The sequence below is a fragment of the Delphinus delphis genome, chromosome 13, assembly GCF_949987515.2.
Source record: "Delphinus delphis chromosome 13, mDelDel1.2, whole genome shotgun sequence".
Lineage (NCBI taxonomy): Eukaryota > Metazoa > Chordata > Mammalia > Artiodactyla > Delphinidae > Delphinus > Delphinus delphis.
Window position 1 is genome coordinate 7,264,356 of NC_082695.1, and position 24,371 is coordinate 7,288,726.

General features: G+C 44.8%; 1 protein-coding gene across 1 annotated transcript in view; it reads left to right on the plus strand.

The window, feature by feature from the left end:
* Positions 1–2,147: 2,147 nt before the first annotated feature.
* The window catches only part of CLIP1 (CAP-Gly domain containing linker protein 1), a 123,948-nt gene continuing 101,724 nt past the window's right edge, over positions 2,148–24,371 (plus strand). The window contains 1 exon segment of the mRNA XM_060027968.1: positions 2,148–2,269. The gene's annotated coding sequence lies outside the window, so the exon portion shown is untranslated.

Below are 24,371 nucleotides of genomic sequence, written 5' to 3' on the forward strand. Positions count from 1 at the left end.
CATATAACATTATATTAGTTTCAAGTGTAAAACATGATTCAATATTTGTTTGTTTGTTTTTTGCCATATGCGGGCCTCTCACTGTTGTGGCCGCTCCCGTTGCGGAGCACAGGCTCCGGACGCGCAGGCTCAGCAGCCATGGCTCATGGGCCCAGCCGCTCCGCGGCATGCGGGATCTTCCCGGCCCAGGGCACGAACCCGTGTCCCCTACAACGGCACGCGGACTCTCAACCACTGGGCCACCAGGGAAGCCCCAGTAAACCTTTTTTTTCTAGCAAAAAAAAAAAAAAAAGTATTTAATGACTTCCCCACTTTGTAAAATGAAGATTTGGAACCTCTACTGGCTTTCAACTTCTGCCACTTCCCTCCGTCTTCCAAAGTTTTCTCCACTGAGCTGTTCCAATACTTTTACAGCAGATATACATTTTAAAAAGCTCAGTGGCTCAGCTCAAAAAACGGAATGTGAATGCTTATTTTGAAATAGGACTGAGCAACTTCTTTAGTCCTAACACCAGCCACACCGTCGGACTGAACACAGTCAATGCCCTGGTTGTAGGACAGGGACTAGGCCTTGGTCACAAAATTTAAGTGGGCGCTAAAAACTCAGTAGTCAAGAAGAATACTATTTTAATATAATATTCTAAAAATCAAAAATAATGCAAAAAAGTCCATAAGGAACAAAATATAATTTAGAAATAAAAATAGGCTCGGCAGAATCAGTAGAAAAGAGAAAATCGGAAGTGTTTATATTTGCACCCCACGTTTAACAGTGGTCTTTGCCTCTTTCTACGACATCTGTGATTACACAGGTTGTGTATGAGAGCTGAAAAGTGTTTCAGATGAGAGGGTGAGGTGTGCCTTTCAGATTAGGAATATCGATACTGGATATCCGGGTGCCACCACACTTTGACCTCACAACTTGCAAGCTAAAGCGATGTTGGATTAGGAAACAGAATTTTTGTGACTTAAAAGGTGAATCGAGGGGAGGGGCCGGCAGATAAAGTTACTTATTTGTTCAGAATTCCATGCATTTTCAATGTCGTTTGCTCCCCCTGCTCTGTGCACGCCTGTTGGTCCAGGCAGCACGGTGCTTTGAATAAAGGTCAGCAAAGGGGTCACCCTCCTGATTATTCCCTTCTACCGGAGAGGAGGAGGAAGCCCCGGGCCCCTTATCCACCCCTGAGTCGCTGCAAAATCCTGGGCATCCCTGACAGCTGCAAATTCCTCCCAGGAGCTGCCAAGCTTCTGGGGTTGCCATGGTCCATGGGAGTGAAATGCTGGCCGCCCTCGCTGCACCAGCCCGGAGCAGGCTGTTGCTGCCTTCCCTTCAGTCCCTTTCAAAAGCTTTTAAAGGAGATCCCTGGGGGGAGGTGGGAGGACGGGACATCAACCAGGGCTTCCGTCCAAGCGGCTGGGGCGAATAAAAGAGGCTTTTCTCAAACTAACGGTGCAAGTGCTGGGCTTGTTTCACGGGATTTTTAACCCTCGTTCTTTCCCTGGTGGGAAAGGGAGAGCAGAGATGGTTCTTCCCAAGCTTCACTTGCTGTAGGCAGCGCCTTTCAGCGTTTCCCCCAGGGATTCCTCACTCTGGAGGGCGAGGAGGGCAGAGAGGATGCTCCCTAAACTTAACCAGCTGTGAGCAGCTCCTCCTAGCTTGTTTCAAAGGGTTTCTCACCCTGGGGATTTGGGGTCGGGGGGGGGGGGAATCGGCTCCAAACTAACAGGCTGTGTGGTCAAGACTGAATGGAGCTATCGGGTGTGACTTGCAAATTTGGGGAACACTTTCAGAAAATGGGGAACTAACGGTGATGATGAGAAGCCCCTTAGTCCAGGCCTCTCGGGTTTCCCTAGCACCTTCCTCCCCATCCCGGTCCTCGTTAGGGTCTGAGGGCCGGACGGCGGGCGTGCCGGCGGTCTGGGGTTCGCCTCCCCCGAGCCGCGGCGGGTGCAGACAAAGAGGCGGCGGTGCGGGGCTCGGGCCCGACGCCGGCCGCGGGGTGCGGGCCGCGAGGTTCGGGGCGCGGGGCCGATCGGGTTGGGCGCGGCGGCCGAGCGCGCGGGGAGGAGCCGCCGCGGCGTCTTCTCCAGGCGGCGCGTGCCCGCCCGGCCCCGCGGCGGCGCGTCACGCTCTCCCCCGCCCGGAGCCGACGAGCCGGGAGGCGGGAGGCGGTGGCCGCGCGGCTGCTGTTACTGCTACTGCTGCTGCTGCTGCTGCTGCAGTGGGGCAGGTGGCGGTGACTGGCGGCGACCGAGGCGGCGGCGGCGAGCGGTGAGCGGGGCGCGGCGCGGGCCCTCTTCCCTTCCTCGTCCCCTCTTCACCTTTCCCCTCCCGCTCCGCCCGGCCAGCTCCTGCCCGCCCGGCTCGGGGCCGGGGGCCGGGCCCGGCGTCTGAGAGGGGGACCGAGTCCCGCGCGCCGGGGCGACCCCGAGGGGCCGCAGGGAGCCCCAGGGCGATGGCCGTGGAGGCCGGCGGTCCCTGGGGTGCTCCGCCCGGAGCCGGAAAAGTGGCCGGCCCTGTCAGCGCCGAGCCCGGCCTTCCCTTCCTCCGCCCGCCTCAAGATGGAGCTTGGACTCCTTGCCCCTGCGCCGCCCCAGGCGCCGCTCCCTCCCCGGCACCCTTCTCCGCTCTCCTCAAGCCCCGGAAGGGGGTTGTGGGGGGCGGACGCCCGGGGGGCCGAGGCCCGGCGGGACCTGTTGCCCCGGCGGGCACCTGAGTGTGCCTCGGGCCCTTGGCCGCGGTGCCCGCGAGCCGGAATGGAGGGCAACCTGGCCGTGGCCTCCGTGGCGGGCGCCGGCCGGCGGGCTGGCCTTGCTGGCCTGGGGCCTGGGCGGCCGTGGCTTTTGTCCCCCAGCCCCACCCCCCACTCCGAGTGGGACTGTGATTCTTGGAGAAGGTGGATGACAAGAGGTGACAGGGATTTCTGAAATAACACCGCTGCCCCGTAACCCGAACCTTCTGCCTCGGCGGGGCATTGGCTCGGAAGACAGATGACACTTGTTCAGAGGTTATTTTAAAAGCAGAGCCTTCTGATTCCCCTCCTTTGGAGGTCCTGTGCTTCAGAAATCTGATTTTGATCTGGGGAGAAACCTTGAACTCGGCTGTTTCTCCACTTCATGTGGCTTTTCCATCTGGCAGGAGCCGAGCACCACTCCCTCCCTCCTCCCTTCCCAGCCCCACCTCTTTGATGTGAAGAAATTGCACGTTAAGTCTGTAATCTTCAGTTACCTGCTTTTAGCAAAACCTGGGCGCCAATTACCGTTTTTAAGAAGGAGGGTGGGGAAAATGCTGCTTTTTGTTCTTATTTTTGTTGGATTCAGCGGCCTTGCCTTCTTCCTGTTTCAGGTTAGGACAGTGCCTGGCCAGTAAGAGCTCAGCATTAGTGTTACTGCTGCTGCTCTTATGGTTCTGGTTCTGGTGGGTGTTACTGGTTTTTATTTTATTTTATTTATTTAATTACTACTGTTACCTATAGTATGCACAAGTCCGGAGACCAAATGTGTTAGAATTTTGGGTTTAATGATAATCTTTTGCAAGAATCCTCAGGTATGTGGCTCCTCAGCTTTGGGGCATTTTTCTCTGGAAATATTAACATTTATTGAGGGCTTCCTGTGCTCATGCCCTGGGCAAGTCTCTTATATGTTTTATCTCATTAATTAACCTAACCCAGTGATGGTGCTGTTATTATCCCCATTTTACAGAGGAGGCGTAGAAAGGTCAGGAACCTTGCTCAGGGTCACACAGCTGATAAGTGGTGGTGTCAGGATTTGAGCTCAGGTATTCTGACTCCAGGTGCTGAGTAATTAAATTAGTATAGTGCCTCTCTGGCAAGGAGCAAGGCTGGCCCTTTTTATAGGGTCTTTTTAAAAAAAACTTACATATTTTTGGTTGCCTTGGGTCTTCGTTGCTGCGCGGTGTGCGGGCTTCTCACTGCGGTGGCTTCTAGTTGTGGCATGCGGGCTCAGTAGTTGTGGCGCACAGGCTTAGTTGCTCCGCGGCATGTGGGATCTTCCCGGACCAGGGCTCGAACCCGTGTCTCCTATGTTGGCAGGGGGATTCTTAACCACTGTGCCACCAGGGAAGCCCAAGTCTGGCCCTTTTAATTTTTATTTATTTATTTACTTTTTTGCGGTGCGCGGGCCTCTCACTGCTGTGGCCTCTCCCGTTGCGGAGCACGGGCTCCGGATGCACAGGCTCAGCGGCCATGGCTCACGGGCCCAGCCGCTCCTCGGCATGTGGGATCTTCCCGGACCGGGGCACGAACCCGTGTCCCCTGCATCAGAAGGCGGACTCTCAACCACTGCGCCACTAGGGAAGCCTGTGGCTGGCCCTTTTTAAAGCAAAGAAAGTGGGTGATTGCTTGGCCAAGAGCTTATCCTAGGTTTTTGAGGTTCAGAGAAAGTGGTAAAGTACAGCTTAGGCTTCCCACTAAGCATTGTTTAAAAGGGTAAAAAACGGAACTGGGTGGACCTTGCAAAGGTATTTTGTCTAAAGATAAAGATCGGCCCTTCCCTCTTTTTTTCAGCAATTGCTTAAACTCCTAATTGTGCTTCAGTATGACGTAGGCAGATCTGGTTTCTGTTCTTTAGGAGTTTAGAATTTGGTGCTTCTCTTACTTACTTTAAATTTTTTTTTTTTTAGCCTAGTGTCTAACGTTGAGTCTGTCGCGTGCTATGTGACTCATTAAGTCAGTCATGTTTGACTCTTGCTTTTACGTGCTGTCTCTTTTGGGATTCCAAACCCAACTCATGGGTGTGTAAGAGATGACTTGGGCCTCTTATACTCCATACAAAGGTAGGCACATTTGAATTTGTCACATATTGGCTGCCAGATGTTCTTCATTGTTTTTTACAGATGTATTTTCTGTTCTTCCCAATGTGTGTGTGTGTGTGTGTGTGTGTGTGTGTGTGTGTGTGTATGTGTGTATATATCTCAATGATATGTGTGTGTATATCTATCTATCTATCAAGGACCTTGTATTTCACTTTATAGCACCCTCTACAGAATTCTGCAGAGTCCCATGTGCTCAGTAAATACTTATTATTTAGTTAATTGAAAATATGAGGTCCATAAGTTTCAGGACTGGCTTTATAGAAGTTAAAGCTAAAGAAAAAAACTGAAAGTAGTGTAGTAAAGTCACAGGAAGACGGCTTAGTATTTGTTAACATTAAAAGAAAACTTCGTGCAGTGTTAACTAAAGTGAGACTTTTCACCTCATATAATTTTCCACTTTATCTGAATTATCAGCTTCTTTCCCTCTCTTCCTTGTACAAATGAGGTGAGAGGTTGAGTGTTTTTCTCTGATATAAAGAATGGACACCGTTGTTTACTAATCATTGCAAACCAGTAGTTCTTTTCAGTAATTTTGAAATCTGTGGGAGTCTTCCCAAAGGGAGCTTGTGGGGCTATGGTGTACTTATATGTGGGCAGTACTTAGGGTCTCATTTGGTATTCACTCAACAAATATTTATTGAGTACCTACTGTGTGCCGGGTGCTGGTGATACAACAGTAAATAAAACAGACAGAAATCCCTGCTCTCTTGAAACTCCCCTTCAAGTAGGGGAGGCAGACAATAACCATATTAAAAATGTTGGAGAGTGGTACATGGTAAGGAAAAATAAATCAGGAAAGGGGGAATATGAAGTTTGGGGGACAAGAGTTAGGGTAATGGAAATTTTAGATAGGGTGATAAGAAGAGACCTAGCTGAGAAAATGACTTTTAAATAAAGATCTAGAATAAGTGAGGGAATGTAGATCCCAGAGGGAAGAGCATGCTAAGAAGGGGTAACAGCAAGGACAAGGGTCCTGAGGTGGGAGCTTGGGAGGAGACAGATAATTTAAGGCCATGCAGGTTGTAGCCCTTAAAATATGTATTAAAATATTTTAAAATAGTGAAAGATGAAGAATTTTGTGCCATGTTATTAGTGATTTTGATGAAGAAAAAGTTAAAGATGGGGGAAGTAAGGCTTAAAGAATTTCACTAACTTCCCTAAAAGGCCGCACAGCCAGTGAATACAGAGCTAGAAATTGAACATAGTTTATATTATTTTAAGCAATGCACAGAATATGTTGGCAGTGGAACCTTGAGTAAGTGGCTGGCAGAAAGGCCAGACCAGTACTTGATGTTCAGACTTGCTGTTAAGTATATACTTTCCTGTTTGTATGCAGGATTTTTGCTCAACCCTGGGAGGCCTTGTAACTGACATTTGCAAATATAGCTTTTTCCTGGAATTGTGCTCCTGGCAGTAAAGCCTTCCTTTTTAGTCTTAAAAGCTTCATGGTTCAAAATCTGTGTTTAATATAAACTTTTATTTAAGTCTCTTCAATCTTAATTGGAAGGCAGTGACAGTATTACTCTGAATATGAATTTTTTAGAGAACTGTTTAGGCAGGCTTTAAACTAATATAGCATCTTATATATTTTTAATATGCATAGTATATGTTTCCCATGTAGATGGAACTCAAGGAATCCATATGCTTTAAGTCAGTATTTGAATTACAATGCACTTTTAAGGGAAAACATATTGATGGTGCTGTACAAGAATTTCAAGAGTGACTTCTTCAGATTTCAAATCAGGGGAACAGAGGAGTTGTTTTTTTTTTTTTTTTTTTTTTTTTTGGGTGGGTTGGCAGACTGTAATTAACCAACCTTGAATTTGGCTAGGACATCTGGGTTAATATCCTGGCCCTGGCACCAAGTACCAAGGAATCTTGGCCACAATTAGTAAAGAGCTTTTTTTTTTTTTAATCTCCATCTGGCACTTCCAGAAGGACAGATTCCACTAGCACTAACTCAGTGGGTGAGTCTGTTTTTTAATTGTCTGTCTTATGGTGGTTCAGCAACAAAATCTTAAAAGTGTTCTTTGCAAAATCTTAGGAAAGAAGTACTCCTATTACAGAATCCCTGTTGGGAACCCTTTCTGCTATCTCTTTCCTCGGGGAGTTGTATTCTCATTTGCCTCTTAGGAATTCCAGTGAGACTACAGACAGACATTTTGCTGCCCTAATGTTTTATATAAGCATAAGGTCTAATATATTATTCTTCTAACTTGAATTAAGTAGTTTGATATTTGTATTCTCCTTTGCTTACTTATGTCTAAGTATAGCTTGGGTTAGATCCCAGTTTTAACTCTGCCCATTTTTTACTCTTAAAATTGCCGAGTCCTTGATTTACTCTATCTTCTCTGAAGTTAAAGGCCTGAAGATCCGGATGTTCAGGAGGTGCAAATCATCCAACATTTGTGTTTGTTGTAAAAGGGAAGACAACTTTAATGAGATTTTTTTTTCCTGATTCTACAGATCCCTGGTCAAGTAGTGCGCTGAAATATTTGGCATAATTTTTCCCTGTCTTCTCAGGAAAAATAAGAGATATTAGGGAAATTTCCCTAAAAATCTTTCAATCAAATCATTTTATCTCCTGCCTTCTCTCTTTATCTGGTTTCCTCCATAGAATGATTTCTTACTGGAGACATTGCCTTCTAATATGGTAAGGCAGGAAGTAACCTATTTAGACTTCTCTTTTCCACACTATAGAAAAATAAACTTTATAGGCAGGGTAATTTTTTTTTCTTTTACAGCTTAAGTGAAAGAAAACTTTTGTCACTAAGTTTCTTTCACACATGGGTGACTGGAAAAAAGTATTGCTAATTTCTGTTGTAAGGTATACGTGGCTTGCTTCGGTTGTGACACTGAGAATCTAGTATCAGAGTCAGATTCAGATTTTAGAAAATTTTTTCTAGTGAAGTTGTTACTTTTTTAGGTTCTCAGGTTTATTTTCCCCTTATGTACCAGTTTTACAAGGGCTCTTACATTTTAATAACATATATTGGTTATCCTATAATATGTGGTTTCAATGCGTAAGATATAAAGCACACATATTAAAAAACATAGAAAAAAGCAAATTATCCATAATCCTACTGCTCAGAGAAGATTATTTCAGTGTTCTAGAGTATGTCCTTCTAATCTTTTCTTCTTTATACTTAAAAAATATATTTATGGCTGGATCTATATTTCTATTTTGAAGTAATTAAAAGTGTAATATTTTCACTGGAAATATTCTGGGTAAACCAACATGGGGAATCAGAACTACTGTTAAGAAGTTTGAGGGACTTCCCTGGCGGTCCAGTGGTAAAGACTCCACGATTCCAATGCAGGAGGCATGGGTTCCATCCCTGGTCCAGGAACTGAGATTCCGCATGCCACGCAGCTCGGCCAAAAAAGAAAAAAAAGAGAAGAAGTTTGAGGTCCTGGATTTGCTTCAGCCCCAACTCCATGAGTCATGTGAAGTTGGGCAAGTTGCTTGACCTCTCTCAGTCTGCTTCTCACTCTGTCAAGTGGGGTAACACCTGCCCTGTCCACCTGCTGGGGTTACTCTGTTAATGTAGGGATTCGGTGACAGTCATAGTGCTAAGGGAGTCGGCGCTTTCAAATACCGAAGAGACCGAGGAGACAGAGGAAAGACTAGTCCAGGATCACTAGTTGCCTGTGAGTCACCTGGCTTATTTTGCGAATGGTTACATTTTTAGTAAAGCTTTTCAGATGAATGTGACCAATAGAGAGTGTCCCGTGGGGTGGGCAAAAACCCCAGAAATACCGATTTATCAAACATTTGTTGAGTGCTGCAAAGACTCTGTCTCACTAGGTGAGACAGCTAACTGTGGGCCAGGTGGAGGCTAAGGCGGAGACGTGCTGGGGCCCTGGAAGAGGGTCCGTTCTCTTGGCATGGGTGTGTGTGTGTGAGAGGGGATTAAGGAAGCTTCTCAAGTGGGAATTAGCTCTTGTGTTTGGCATTGATGGAGGCGGAGGGTGTCTAGGCAGGGGTGGGTTAGAGAAGACATTCTAGGCCGGATTGAGCAAAGGCATAAAGGTAGTGTGTTGAGATGATAGCAGACAGTCTACTGCTCTGAAGTTTGAGGGCAGGTAACAGGAAATAGAGCTAAGATGTCTGGGTTTATATCAGGCAAAGGCTTCCCTGTCCTGAGAAGGAGTCCCTCTTACTGGTCTCTAGCACTTTATAATCATTAAGTTTTTTGGCAAGTTTTTTTTTTTTTTATGATGTTTGGTCAAAAATATCTGGTTGTAGGTGGTAAATAGGAAAACTTCTGGGTATACCAATTATCTTTTTTTCCCCCAGTTATCTTTTTTGCATAGAGTTGTGCAGCCATCACCACGCTCAGTTTTAGAATATTTTCTTCACACCAAAAAGGAGCCCTGTACCCACTAATAGTCACTCCTCATTTCCTCCTTACTCTCCCAACCCCTACTCTCTATCTCTAGAGATTTGCCTATTCGGGACATTTCATATAAATGGGATCATACAGTGTGACTGACTTCACTTAGCAAAATGTTTTCAAGCTTCATCCATGTTTTAGCATATATCAATGCTGCTTCATTCCTTTTTATGGTTGAATCACATTCCACTGTGTGGATATACCACATTTTGTTTGTTCATCAGTTGATAGACATTTGGGTTGTCTCTACTTTTTCCTGTTATGAATAATGCAGCTGTGAACATATGTGTATTAGTTTTTGTGTGGACATATGTTTTCATTCATCTTAGGTACACACCTAGGAATAGAATTGCTGGATCATGTGGGAACCCTACCTTTTGAGGAACTGAAAAACTGTTTTCCAAAGTGGTTGTACTGCCAGCAATGAGCGAGATTCCAGTTTTCCCACATCGTCATCAACACTTGTTATTATCTTTTTGGTTACAGGCATCCTAGTGAGGATGAAATGTGATATCTCATTGTGATGTGATTTGCATTTACCTGATGGCTAGTGATGTTGAGTACCTTTTCATGTGCTTAGTTGTCATTGTACGGCTTCTTTGGAAAATATCCCAGTTATCATTTTTTTTCCCTTTAAAATATTAAGTATAAAAGCAAACCGCAGAAAAATAGTATGTTACCATTTAGGATAAAAAGGGCGTACAAAGGCATACCGGTTATCTTTTTTTTTTTTTAATTTATTTATTTTTCGGCTGCGTTGGGTCTTCGTTGCTGTGCGCGAGCTTTCTTTAGTTGCAGTGAGCGGGGGCTACTCTTCGCTGTGGTGTGTGGGCTTCTCATTTTGGTGATTTCTCTTATTGTGGAGCATGGGCTCCAGGCATGCAGGCTTCAGTAGTTGTGGTCCATGGGCTTAGTTGCTCTGCGGCATGTGGGATCTTCTCGGACCAGGACTTGAACCCATGTCCCCTGCATTGGCAGGTGGATTCTTAACCACTGAGCCACCAGGGAAGTCCCCAGTTATTTTATTGTTTTTATTGTGGTAAAACATACATAACATAAAATTTACCATCTTAACCATTTTTAAGTGTACCGTTCAGTGGCATTAAGGACATTCACGTTGTTGTGCAGCCATCACCACCCTCCATCTCCAGAATTCTTCTTATCTTACACAACTGAAGTTCTTTACCCATTAAACAGTAACTCCTCATTCCTCCCTCCTTCAGCCCCTGGCAGCCACCATTCTACTTTCTGTCTCTATGATTTTGACTACTCTTAAATACCTGATATAAATGGAATCATATGGTATTTGTCTTTTTGTAACTGGCTTATTTCACTTAACATAATGTCCTCAAGGTTCATCCTTGTTGTAGCATGTGTCAGAATTTCCTTCCTTTTTAAGGCTGCATAATACTCCATTTGTATGGTTACACCACATCTTGCTTATCCATTCACCTCTCAGTGGACACTTGGGTTGCTTCCACATGTTAGCTATTGTGAATAGTGACGCTGTGAACATGAGTGTATAACTATTGCTTCGAGACCCTGCTTTCAGTTCTTTTGGTTATATACCCAGAAGTGGAATTACTGGATCATATGGTAATTCATAATTTTTTGAAGAACCACTAGAGTGTTTTCCACAGAGGCTGTACCATTTTATATTCCTATCAACAGTGTACAAGGGTTCCAGTTTCTCCATATCATTGCCAACACTTTTTCTTTTCTTTTTTATAGTAGCCATCTTAATGGGTGTGAGGTCTTATTTCAGTGTAGTTTTTTTTTTTTTTTTGCGGTATGCGGGCCTCTCACTGCTGTGGCCTCTCCCATTGCGGGGCACAGGCTCCGGACGCGCAGGCTCAGCGGCCACGGCTCACGGGCTCAGCCGCTCCGCGGCATGTGGGATCTTCCCGGACTGGGGCACGAACCTGTGTCCCCTGCATCGGCAGGCGGACTCTCAACCACTGTGCCACCAGGGAAGCCCTCAGTGTAGTTTTGATATGCATTTCTCTAATGATTAGTGATGTTGATCATCTTTTCATGTGTTTATTGGCCATTTTTGTATCTTTGAAGAAATGTCTATTCAAGTTCTTGGCAGAGTTTTGAGTTGAGTTTTTTTTTGTTGCTGAATTTACCAATTATCTTTTTTTTTTTTTTTTTTTTTTTTTTGTGGTACGCGGGCCTCTCACTGTTGTGGCCTCTCCCGTTGCGGAGCACAGGCTCCGGACGCACAGGCTCAGCAGCCATGGGTCACGGACCCAGCTGCTCCACGGCATGTGGGATCTTCCCGGACCGGGGCACGAACCCGTGTCCCCTGCATCGACAGGCGGATTCTCAACCACTGCGCCACCAGGGAAGCCCCAATTATCTTTTTTTAAAAAAATTTATTTATTTATTTATTTTTGGCTGTGTTGGGTCTTTGTTGCTACACGCAGGCTTTCTCTAGTTGCGGTGAGTGGGGGCTACTCTTCGTTGTGGTATGCGGGCTTCTTATTGTAGTGGCTTCCCTTGCTGCAGAGCACGGGCTCTAGGCGCGCAGGCTTCAGTAGCTGCGGCACGTGGGCTCAGTAGTTATGGCTTGAGGGCTCTAGAGTGCAGGCTCAGTAGTTGTGGCGCACAGGCTTAGTTGCTCCGCGGTATGTCGGATCTTCCTGGACCAGGGCTCGAACCCATGTCCCCTGCATTGGCAGGCAGATTCTTAACCACTGCACCACCAGGGGAGTCCTACCAATTATCTTTTAATTCATACATTCATCAGGCATTTTTGAGCACCTGCTGTTGCGAGGCACTAGCTCAGATGTTGGAGATACAAAGTTCAGTAAAACAGGCATGCATTCTGCTCTTGGAGAACCCAGAGCTGTTAACGGAAGTAAGGTTAAGGGCAAGACTTCAGTCCTTGCCTGACAGCAAATCCCAGCTATGTAACTTTATGGAAGATCCTGTACAAACTGCTTAACCTTCTGGAGCTTAGTTTTCTCATCTCTAAATTGGGGATAATAACTATTTCACATAGCTGTCATGACTATTAAATGAATTAATGTCTGTAAAACTAAGTGTCAGAACTCTTCTCTCCCCTTCCCTTTAATCCCTTGCGTCTTCCCGCCCTCCTATCCCTAAAGGAAGTCGGGGTTCAGCACCTCAATTTTCTTCTTTCATTTAAGTCAGAATGGGGGAAACCCCCACTTCTACTCGTCTGGGAAATGAAAACCTTTTTTCTGTCATGTTTTAGAAAGTTAATTTGAGGAGGAACGTCTTGCCACTATTGAAGAGCACATTTTAAAAAAAATTTTTATTTATTTATTTATTTTTGGCTGCGTTGGGTCTTTGTTTCTGTGCACGGGGTTTCTCTAGTTGCGGCGAGCGGGGGCCACCCTTCATCGCGGTGCGCGGGCCTCTCACTGTCGCGGCCTCTCTTGTTGCGGAGCACAGGCTCCAGACGCACAGGCTCAGTAGTTGTGGCTCACGGGCCTAGTTGCTCTGCGGTATGTGGGATCTTCCCAGACCAGGGCTCGAACCCGTGTCCCCTGCATTGGCAGGCAGATTCTCAACCACTGCGCCACCAGGGAAGCCCTGAAGGGCACATTTTTAATGAACAGCTTTCCCTGAAGAACTTGAATTTATGAGGAGCTAAATATCCAGCATGGAAAAGGAACTCTCGCTCCCCATGTCAGAACTTGTACCTTGCGAAACCTCAAGCCCTTTGGTATATTTGTCAGTTTTATTTCCCACAGTTTAATTAAAAGGGGTTTCTTTCTTTCTAAGATCTGATAGAACTAGCTGTGTGTCTGTGTAGAAGATTACCTAAACAGGTAAAAAATAACCAACAATGAAGTTGGGTGTTAAGATCCAAATGAAACAATTCCTAGTTTCCTTTGACAGCATCTAGGGTGGTTGTACGGAAAACTGTCGTAGGGACTTATGAATAAATTCGAAGTAGCCGAGTATCCTTCAGTATTGTGAAAACAGAAATGTGGTTATTCTTTCCATTTGCTCTAAAGACCTGCAACTATTTTATTTTTCTTTTTTGGCCACACTATGTGGCTTGTAGGGTGTTAGTCCCCTGACCAGGGATTGAACTCAGGCCCTGGCATTGAGAGGGCCGAGCCCTAGTCACTGGATCGCCAGGGAATTCCCGACCTGCAACTATTAAACTTGCTCATTTGCAAAGTAAAAGCAAGAAAATTTTTATAAAGAGGCAAAAAAAACCCAGTAAGGAAGTCATTGATTCTTCTTTGTGTTGTCTTTGTGCCCTTCCCCCCCCCCCCATCAGAACAAACAGTTGTGAAGTGTTTGCTTTTGGTATGGGCAATGTGTGGCTGTTTCAGGGCAAGCGAAAATATGCTTACTTTTATTCCTTTGTGAAGACTGGAAAGGGAAACGAGTTTTAACTTGCCTTGAGATTGACTCATCTCACTGCTGTTTATAACAGATCAGAAACTTTTATTCATCAGTATTGTTTAGGGTCAGGAGTCTTTAAACTGGGGACTGGGGTTTAAGTCCTAGACTCTTAAGTAACTGTGACCTTAACAAGTGATTTCACTTTTTAGAATCAGTTTCCTCAGTGGTAAAATGAGGAAGTTGAACTAGATTGCAGGTCTCTTCTGATTCTAAAATTTTATGGTGCTATATTAAGCACATTTGCTCCTTTTTGCATATTAGTATAATTGACTGCTGCTGACCTATTAAGTTCTTCTGGGAGATACTAACCAGGCCTAGTAATTTCAGTTCCTTTCAAGATCCCGTCTCTAAGCTGGTGGTATTAGAGTTACAGAGTCACAGGAATTTTGTCAAAACTTGTGTAAATGAGCAGAATAGCTCAGCTTTACATTCCCCTCCTTTTTTTTTTTTTTTTTTTTTTTTTTTTGCGGTACGCGGGCCTCTCACTGTTGTGGCCTCCACGAACCCGCATCCCCTGCATCAGCAGGCGGACTCTCAACCACTGCGCCACCACGGAAGTCCTCCCCTCCTTTTAAAAAGAACTCTTTTGCAGATGGAGGAACTTTGGGAGGCTGCTTATTACCTGCTTATCTAAGTAACAGGAACAGAAAATAAACCTTCACACAAACTGAGCTGTACAAAGACACTCATAATGGCAGGCCGATGCATCATGGCTCAGTGTTCCATCTTGAAGAACTTGCCGAATGCTCCAGCTCCTTTTGCTTTGGTTGGGTTTTGGCACCCTCCCCCTCCTTTTAAAAACTGCCGTAGACTTCGAAACTCTGGGTACGACTTGTATTCGGTACTGTGTCATATACACGTCAAGTTTTAAAAACATATAATTTTCGAGCACAGAATAATTTTTCAAGGGGTTATGTCTCTCTGTTGACATCCAATTCTGACTTTATTTGGCAAATATCCTAAACTGAGTCTTTAATCATTTAACATTCTACTTCTGACTTTGATGGAAAGATGTAAAACTTTCTGTTTACCTTCAGCACCTTATTGTGTGATATGCTCAAATGAACACTTTGAGAATATTGTGTGATATTCTCAGACGAACACTGACTTTATAAATTGCCCTGTAAGGGCTCTACCAGTTAGACATTGGAAGTGCAACTCCCTTGTAGTACCATTTGAATTGAGCCAATTCATTTTCTGACCCTTCCTGGCTGTATCGCCCTTTAGTGTCTAAATGGGCTTCTCTCTCTCTCTTTTTTTTTTTTTTTTTTTTGCGGTATGCGGGCCTCTCACCATCGCGGCCCCTCCCGCTGCGGAGCACAGGCTCCCAACGCACAGGCTCAGCGGCCATGGCTCACGGGCCCAGCCGCTCCGCAGCATGTGGGATCTTCCCGGACCGGGGCACGAACCCGTGTCCCCTGCATCGGCAGGCGGACTCTTAACCACTGCGCCACCAGGGAAGCCCTCTCACATTGATCCTTTTAAACAAACGGTGACTACATTGTTTATTTTCATCTTATGTACTTTATCCTTGCTAGAGATATGTAGTTTGTGTTTTTAATCTTCGTGTTAATTTTAAAGCTATTTGAGCCTGGCCTGTTTAAAAAGTTGTATATTGTGTGTGAAATATGTAAATACTTATGTAGATAAGTATCAGTGAAAACAGATCTTAGTGGTCCTCTAGTACAATAAGGTGACAAAAGGCTAAAGAAGACCCAGAATTATGCCTCCTGGACTCTGTCTAAACACCAGTATTTCCTCAAAGCTTTCCAACCCCTGAGTAACCCGTCAAGAGCTCTTTGACATCTTGGTTGTCCTGTTGCTGTCATCAGTCTGGGTAGCAAGGGCTACTCAGGGGTCGGAAATCTTTGAGGAAATACTGGTGGTTAGCAATATTGTTGACAATGGAATTTTTTAAAAAAGGACATGGCTTTAATATTGGATAAATATTTGTTAAGGAATCTACCATATGAAAGGCACATTGATCCAATGTCAACAAGGAATAGTTCCTTGTTGCAAGTGAAGACAGTGAGGACTATGGTTTTGAAGGATAAATGCTAGTACTCTTACTCTGACATGTGTCTCTTGGGAGTTAGTATAAGTAAATCCTGTAAACAAGGTAGTAAATTTGGTACGTGTGGGCCTGAATGGAAGTACTGACAAGTGGCACTACAGTTAAGTTGGTGTTTTTACATTTTAATTTTACTTGTGTCTCCCATGTCTCCTTTTCCCTCCCTTTAACTTACGTTATTGTTTTGTGTCATGCTTCCCCGCCCCCCGTACGCAGGCCTCTCACTGTCGTGGCTGCTCCCGTTGCGGAGCACAGGCTCCGGACGTGCAGGCTCAGCGGCCATGGCTCACGGGCCCAGCCGCTCCGCGGCATGCGGGATCCTCCCGGACCGGGGCACGAACCCGGGTCCCCTGCATTGGCAGGCAGACTCTCAACCACTGCGCCACCAGGGAAGCCCTTGTGTCATGCTTTGTAATGATTTCTGAAAAGTATAAACTTAGCACTCCACGAATATCAATTATTGCTAGCTCTGTCTTCAGCTTGTGCATTAACTGTAAATTTATCAAAAGCAGTAGTACCAAAATAACGTGAATGAGTTGTGAGAGAGATATCAGGCAACTTTCAGTCCTTAGAAGGTTCTGTTTCTTTAGCCAGGTGATTGTTGGAGAATGCTAGTAATCTTTAGGCTAGACTGAGATGCTGCTTTTTCCAGTGTATACAAGAAATTAAGTAATGAACAGTGGTTTTCTTAATTTCATTTTTCACCTCGTATAGGGCTTCTTAGTTGTCTTAGTCTTCCGCTGCTATGGATACATTTAGATGTTTTAGACTTTGTACTGTATCTCAGTATTTCATGGTATTCTCTTAAGAACACCACTGTTTCCAGATGCCCTGGCCTCCTGAACAAATTTGAGACACTGCCCCACCCTTTTAGGCATAGCACTCTGAAGGACAGTCACCCCTCTGGAAGATGGAGTCTCTCATTTTCTCCCTTTCACTTCTTGTGTATGTTTATTTCTGAGAGGGCTGTATGACCTTTTCCCCTGGCTAATCTTTCCGTTATTCCTGAGTATTGGAACGCTCTGCTGAAGATGGTGGAATAAAGAAACAGAGGGGCCGTCTGGATTTTCCCTCTCTGTCATCAGCCAGCCTCAGCAGACTTACCTCTCGCTTTACCCCTTAAGCCAACCACTTAGTTGTTGCTAAAACCAAATGGCTCCAATTCCCTGCTCACTCTTCACTTTAGTTTATCTCACTTGCTATCACACTAACGTGAAGCAGTGGCTCTTTGGTGGCCTGTGCCCTAAACTGTGTTTGTGACATCACACACATTTTCTGTGTTCAAGGGGCAAAGCTTCTGGGAGGCCCGGACCTTAGGCTGACCTTAGGTGGCTTCACGTCACTCATCATCGTTCCCTCACATTGAGCCCTCGCCCTGGAGGAGATGCTCCCCTTTTCATCCCCCAAGGAGTGTTCTGTGTCTCCATTAAGTAGACTGACATGTATCCCAGATGTTCAAACTTGGGACATTGCTTTTCTTCCCTGGGTCTTATATTTTAAACTCTAGCCATTAGACTGTTTCTAAGTCAAAGCCAATTTACTGAAGTTTGGGGGAAAAAAATAACAGAGATTAGTAAGAAATGAATAACTGACAGTGCGGTTTCATCCTGAGCCCCTCCTTCTCTCCTATAGTTTTCCCCCCAGTCTCCAGGCCTGTCTTTCCACATGTTCTTATTTCCACCCTTCCTTGACTCTATGTTGGTTTTCTGCAATCAGAAAGCCAGAAGTAGCTGAGTGTGATGCCACTGCAGTAGAACGATGCTTTCATGCCCCTCTTCGTGCTTGAAACGCTGCCTCCTGCTACATCGCCCTTAAATCTGCCAGTCACTACCTCTCAGGTTCCTTTCTTGTGTCTTGAGACACACTTATTAAATTTTTACCTGTAATTTAATCTCTGTACTTTGCTTTGAGTTTTGTGTGGGTGTGTTTTCAAACTGTTTGCATTGAGCTATCAGTTTTACTGGGCAGTGCCTTGTGCTATAAGCAGGGCTTCTTTGTACATCATGTATCCCTGTCAAATAGATATTTTAAAGGTCCTCTTACAAAAAAAAAAAAAAAAATTAAAAAAAAAACAGGTCCTCTTACTAGAAATGTTATTTTTTCTTTTTTTATCTTAAGAACAATTAAATTATTCAGTTTTACATTCAAGAGTTTACACATTTTGGGCTTCCCTGGTGGCGCAGTGGTTGAGAGTCCGCCTGCCGATGCAGGGGACACGGGCTCGTGCCCCGGTCCGGGAAGATCCCACATGCCGCGGAGCGGCTGGGCCCGTGAGCCATGGCCGCTGAGCCTGCGCGTCCGGAGCCTGTGCTCCGCAACGGGAGAGGACACAACAGTGAGAGGCCCGCGTACCGAAAAAAAAAAGAGTTTATACATTTTTTCCTTTCCCTCACATGTGTGTTGTAATGAGATAGTAAAGACGAATGTTGCATACCCACGGGGACTTGGGGTATCTGATTGGCAAGTTCATTATCGATGTCAAGAGGAGAGCTACCTTATAATCTACCTTAAGCGTATGTTCTAGAGCTGCACCGTCCAGTACAGTAGCCATAAGCCACATATGGCTATTGGCAAGTCCAAGTTGAGATCTGAGTATAAAATACACAACTGCATTTCAAAAACCGAATAGGAAAAAAAAATGTAAAAATAGCTTATTAATAATTTTATATTGATTACATTTGAAGTAACATTTTGCATATATCAATATTTGGTTAACAAAAATAGTTTATTAATTTCACCTGGTTTTAAAAAAATTTTTAAACATGGTTATTAGAAAATTCAAAATTACACATTTGCCTCGCATTGTATTTCTGTTGGACAGAGCAAGTATCTCTGTGTCAACAAAGGTAATCTAATTTTAGAGACTTACAGCTCTTACATAGCATTCACTGGAGGTGGTAATTGAACAGTTTGCCCATAGCCTCATTGGCCTACTTTTTAAAGGAGGTTCCAGGGTTGGGAAACCTTATAATACTGTCATCTTCATCAAATGCGTAGAAGTTGATGCTTTAGTTTGGAAATTGCATCATTTTGGGGGTTCTTGTTTTGTTGAGTCAGTTCAGGACTTTTTTGAACTCTTGCTGAGTATCAGATACTTTTTTTACGCCCGTTGGATTCAGAGGCAAATTTCATCCCCGACCAGGAGAAACTTAGTCATAGGGTGATGTGCAAACCAAACAGGAGTGAGTATGATTCATCATTCAATTATAGCCGACTGCACGGTGGCTAGAGCAGTCCTGAGGAGGAGATAGGGCAGGAAGCGCGGTCAGAAAAGACCTCTGAGGAGGCGACGTGTCTGCTTGTATTCTTCTAGAGTCATTCATTTCCTGTGTCCCCCAGAAGCCCTTACACGTGGGGGGGGGTGCCGCGTGGAGCAGTGGAATGTGGGCCTTGGGTGTATAAATAGGCATGACTGTGCAGTTCCCACACGAGGACTGTCAGCTCTGTTCACCTAGGAGATGAGTTATGTTTAACTTGGCCCCAGGCAAGCCTGCCAGCTTATTGATTGTGCTTTGCTATCCTGTGAAGTTGAAATACTTGACCTTCCTTGTTTTACTCAGAAATTGAAGAAAATACGAAAATGATCTTCAACTTTGTGTTTTACGTATGTACAGAAATATCAATGTGAATGAAACTTGAAAGATGGGAAAAAATGGAATAACTTGGCTTTCCTTAGTAAAAGTACAAGTCGGTTTGGAAAGCGACCAGGGTGTTGTGTAAGTGTTTTCAGTGACTGAAGCAGAGGAGCTCAGGTTACAAGGCGTCTCCTGTATTGGGGGTGGGGGACAGCAAGTGACACAGCAGGCAACAGACACTTATGTAACCATGACTTCAGGGGAGGGGATTAAGCTGTGAATGAACTTCCCAAATTCAGGAACATGATATTAGAACACAGCCTTTGAGTTTTTCTCTCTAGCTTGACTTGAAAATCAGCTTCAGAAATATCTTTCTCTCAACTAGACTTTCCATTAAACCAGAACTTCTTTCCCCCTTCCTTTCTATTATAAAGTGCGTGGACTTTTAACATTTTAGAAATAGACAGGAGCTCAGAAGTCTCAGAGTGCAGCTGTCTACAGGTAAGTCACTTAACCTGTCTGATGCCCGGTCTCCTCGCGGGCACCCAGCAGGGTCGAGCAGAAACCTGAGCATCCAGGTAGGTGCTCACTCTGCAGTCTGGGGGAAGCTTGTTTTTGGAGGCTCACTGTTAAACTCCCTCTCCTGGCAGATTAAATTCATTGCAAATTCTTCAACTCTCCTTTGCCTCCAGATAGAATTTCCAGATTTAGTAAATAGAGGAGTATTTTCATTTAGCTGATGGGGCAAAATGGACTGTGAAGGGACTGAGGGGGAATGTGGAGATGTGATTTGCCTCGGAGGATGCGGTGCCGAGCTGGAGAGCAGCAGGAGACTCTGCGCTCCTTAGAGGCCGATCTTATCAGGTGTGGTTCTTCCTTCCCTCATGGCAGAGTACTCTTACTTTGGCAAAGTTTGAGCCACAAGTCCTTTCACTTGTGAATCCTTGCCCTTTCACTTAGGGAGTTTGGATTTGAAATCTGAAACAGTGGAACTACGAAAGGACGGAGTTAGAAACCGATCTTATGTAATGAGTATCCTTAGGTTATATAGATGAGAGTGCCGAGTTCCAGGAAGGGGTTAAATACTAGTTTAAGGTCATCCGGCTGAGACAGAATCCAAGTGTTTCATTTCCTAATCTAACCCTCTTCCTACTTTTTAAAAAAACCACATTTTTTATAACAGTAAACAAAAACCACAAAACAACCAAAGTAAACAAAACCTTAGGAAATCAGAGAAGAATTATGAAGACTATTATTTCTTTTCATTTGGACGTAATTTATACCATGCTTGTTGTGGGGAACTGCTTATTTTGAGGAACCTCTCATTTCTGTAAACTGCTTAAGCTTTTTTTAGGTTACAAGGGGTGAGGAAGAAGGTGGAGTTTGGATTTTACTAAAATATCTTCTATAATAGAAACTTTTTATTATGGGAAATTTCAGACATTTACGTAAGTAAAGTGAGTAGTACCATCACCTAACTCTTGAACAGTTATCAACTCATCATCAGTCTTATCTTACATACAGTCAGACTTATGTGATGTTTAAACATATTTTGCTCTTGCCAGTAAAATGTCTGGGTTTTTTTTGGCCGCACCACGCGGCAGGCAGGATCTTAGCTCCCCGACCAGAGATCGAACCCTCGCCCCCTGCAGTGGAAGCACGGAGTCTGAACTGCTGGACCTCTAGGGAAGTCCCAGTAAAATGTTTTTTTGCTTTAAAAAAAAATACAGTACATTTATTTATTTTTTTTAATAAATTTATTTATTTATTTATTTTTGGCTGTGTTGGGTCTGCATTGCTGTGCGCAGGCTTTCTCTAGTTGTGGTGAGCAGGGGCTACTCTTCCTCGCAGTGCGTGGGCTTCTCATTGTGGTGGCTTCTCTTGTTGCAGAGCACAGGCTCTAGGCGCGTAGGTTTCAGTAGTTGTGGCACACGGGCTTAGTTGCTCTGTGGCATATGGGATCTCACCAGACCAGGGCTTGAACCCGTGTCCCCTGTATTGGCAGGTGGATTCTTTTTTCTTTTTTCTTTTTTTTGCTGTACGCGGGCCTCTCACTGTTGTGGCCTCTCCCGTTGCGGAGAACAGGCTCCGGACGCGCAGGCTCAGCGGCCATGGCTCACGGGCCCAGCCGCTCTGCGGCATGTGGGATCTTCCCGGACCGGGGCACGAACCCATGTCCCCTGCATCAGCAGGCGGACTCTCAACCACTGCGCCACCAGGGAAGCCCGGCAGGTGGATTCTTAACCACTGCGTTTATTTATCTTTCATATAATTATGCTTTTTGTGATGTGAAGCATTTCTGTCTCAGGTGCTTATCCTAAAATATTCTTTGAGTTTACTTAGCTGAGATGATTCCAAAGCTCTTAGCAAGAGTTTTTATCTCATTGCCACTGTATTAGGTAAGAAAAGCTAGCTGCTGTAGCAAACTCCATTAATTTTAATGACTTAAATGGATGAAAGTTTATTTTCAGTTATGGAAAAGTCCAGGGTAGGTATTTTCTGATGGGGGAAATGAAGAGAAGTGATACAGGGATTCAAGCTTCTTCCGAGTTGTGATCACATTGTCTTCCATCCATGCTTTTGAGGTTGCCCTGCTCATCTCCATCAAGCCACCGGAAGGGCCAAGAATGGGAAGATATTATGGGGGAGGCCTAGAAGTGCACACAGTCCAGGCACTGCTCTCATTCCATTGGCTAGGACTCAGTCACGTGGTCACCCTGAACTGCAAAGGGAGCTGGGAAACGAGGTCTGTGACTCCTGGAAGAGAAAGAAGTCGGCTTGGTGAACACCTAGCCTCTCCCCATGGGTACCCACTTCTCACTGCTGACACTGGCCTGTTGGTTTCATGTTCCTGTGCACATAGCACAGTAGAGTCTGCTTCCTCACTCCCTGGTTGCAGCCCATTTTACTTTGCCTCCAAAAAAGTCATTAAAATTTTTTTTCCTGCTTCAGAAACAAAGATTAAAAGCTGCCAGTAATCCCATCACCTAGAGATAATTACTGTTAATCCTTTATTACATTTCCTTCCAATTTAAGAATGTTTAACCTCTTAGAAGTAACAATAAAATGTCACTAATTCTTATTGTGTGCTGGCTTGAAAATTCCAGAACTCATGGGGGTGGGGGCAGGGAACCACAGCAATGACAACAATCTGGCGATTTTGACTTTCTTAGCGAAGATACACTATCGTGGAGCTGTGGTGAGGCTTTGTACTTGTGGCTTTGTACTTTGTACTTTGTACTTGTGAACCTCTAACTTACACATTATAATCCTTATTCCTCTTAGTCAATAAATGTTGGGATCGGTGAAGTTAGCGATGTGGTAGAGTGGCAAGACCAAGGTGATATCTTAAGTTTATGATTTACATCCTACTCAGTTTTCAGAATTCTTAAATATAGCTTAATTTTCCAGGACAGAATACTAAGGAAAGGTGTTTGAAACTGAACTGAAATAAAAACTTGCAAACTTGAAGTATATAAAAATACCTTCCTGGTGGTGAGCTGGATACTTAACTTTAGGTGGATGAGCTTTTCTCTGCTCACCTGCATTGCCTGTGCTGGTCAGTAGTGGGGAATGATGCTGCTTAATTTTACATGGGAGGATACTTTCTTGGGAGAAGGTGCATGTTTGGGGTCATCAGCTCCAGGTTCAGGATTATGGAACCTTCTGGTTTTTCTTTAACGTGGTGAGGTTGCATCCTAGAGGCGCACAGGCATCAGAATCGCTGTTTGTGATGCCGGCATTGTGACCTCACAGCCAGGATTGCTCACAGTGTTTGCCCAACTTCTGCCCGGATATGAGGTGAGGCCTGGCAGACAGTCTGCAATTCTGCAGATGCCATGAGGTACCAGTTTGTCCCATTTTGCTAGATTTGTGTCGACTTTTCTGCAACTTCACTAGATAAAAAGTAAAGATATGGACATTGGGCTCTCTGTATTTTATTGAAAAATAATGTATAATGATAAGAATATCACTGTTTTAAAGTATCCTCTGGCAGGAGATTTGAAAATAGAAAACTCAGCAGTAGGGCAGAAGTATTTTGCTATGTGAATAGGTATGTAGATAGCCAGTGGCTCAATCAGCTATGAAATTTGCTGTCAATTTTCCCGTTCCCTGCAAATAAACATAATATTTTTGCTCTGTGAAAATGTATATATAGCACTAGACAAGTAACAATTTGGAATGATTAGACTTGGTTTGTCAGTGGTATAAATTAATCACCCAGAGGCCTAAATTCTGATATATCACAATTGAGAGGTTGTCACCATTTGGTTTTTTTTTTTTTTTTTTTTTTTTGCTGTACGCGGGCCTCTCACTGTTGTGGCCTCTCCCGTTGCGGAGCACAGGCTCCGGACGCGCAGGCTCAGCGGTCATGGCTCACGGGCCTAGCCGCGGAGCGGCATGTGGGATCTTCCCAGACCGGGGCACGAACCTGTGGCCTTTGCATCGGCAGGCGGACTCTCAATCACTGCGCCACCAGGGAAGCCCACCATTTGGTTTTGAATATATTGTTTTGCTCTTTTTTTTTTTTTAACTTTTAATTTTTATTTATTTATTTATGTTTGGCTGTGTTCGGTCTTCGTTTCTGTGCGAGGGCTTTCTCTAGTTGCGGCGAGCAGGGGCCACTCTTCGTTGCGGTGCGCAGGCCTCTCACTGTCGTGGCCTCTCTTGTTGCGGAGCACAGGCTCCAGACGCGCAGGCTCAGTAGTTGTGGCTCACGGGCCTAGTTGCTCCGTGGCATATGGGATCTTCCCAGACCAGGGCTCGAACCCATGTGCCCTGCATTGGCAGGCAGATTCTCAACCACTGCGCCACCATGGAAGCCCCTGCTTTGCTCTTTGTACTTGTTTTAGTGGAAGTTGGAAGAAGAGGTGTTGGTTCACACAGATATCCAGAAATCTAGTCTCTGAGGGTTAATACATAATATAATTTTCTTAAGGATTGTCCTCGTTTAAACAAATTTCAAGGACCTCTGTGTTCCTGTGTGCTGGGTGCAAGCACTTGATAAATTATTCCCTCTTTTTTTTTTTTTTTTGGCTGCGTGGCATGTGGGAATCTTAGCTCTCCGACTAGGGATTGAACCCGTGCACCCTGCATTAGAAGCG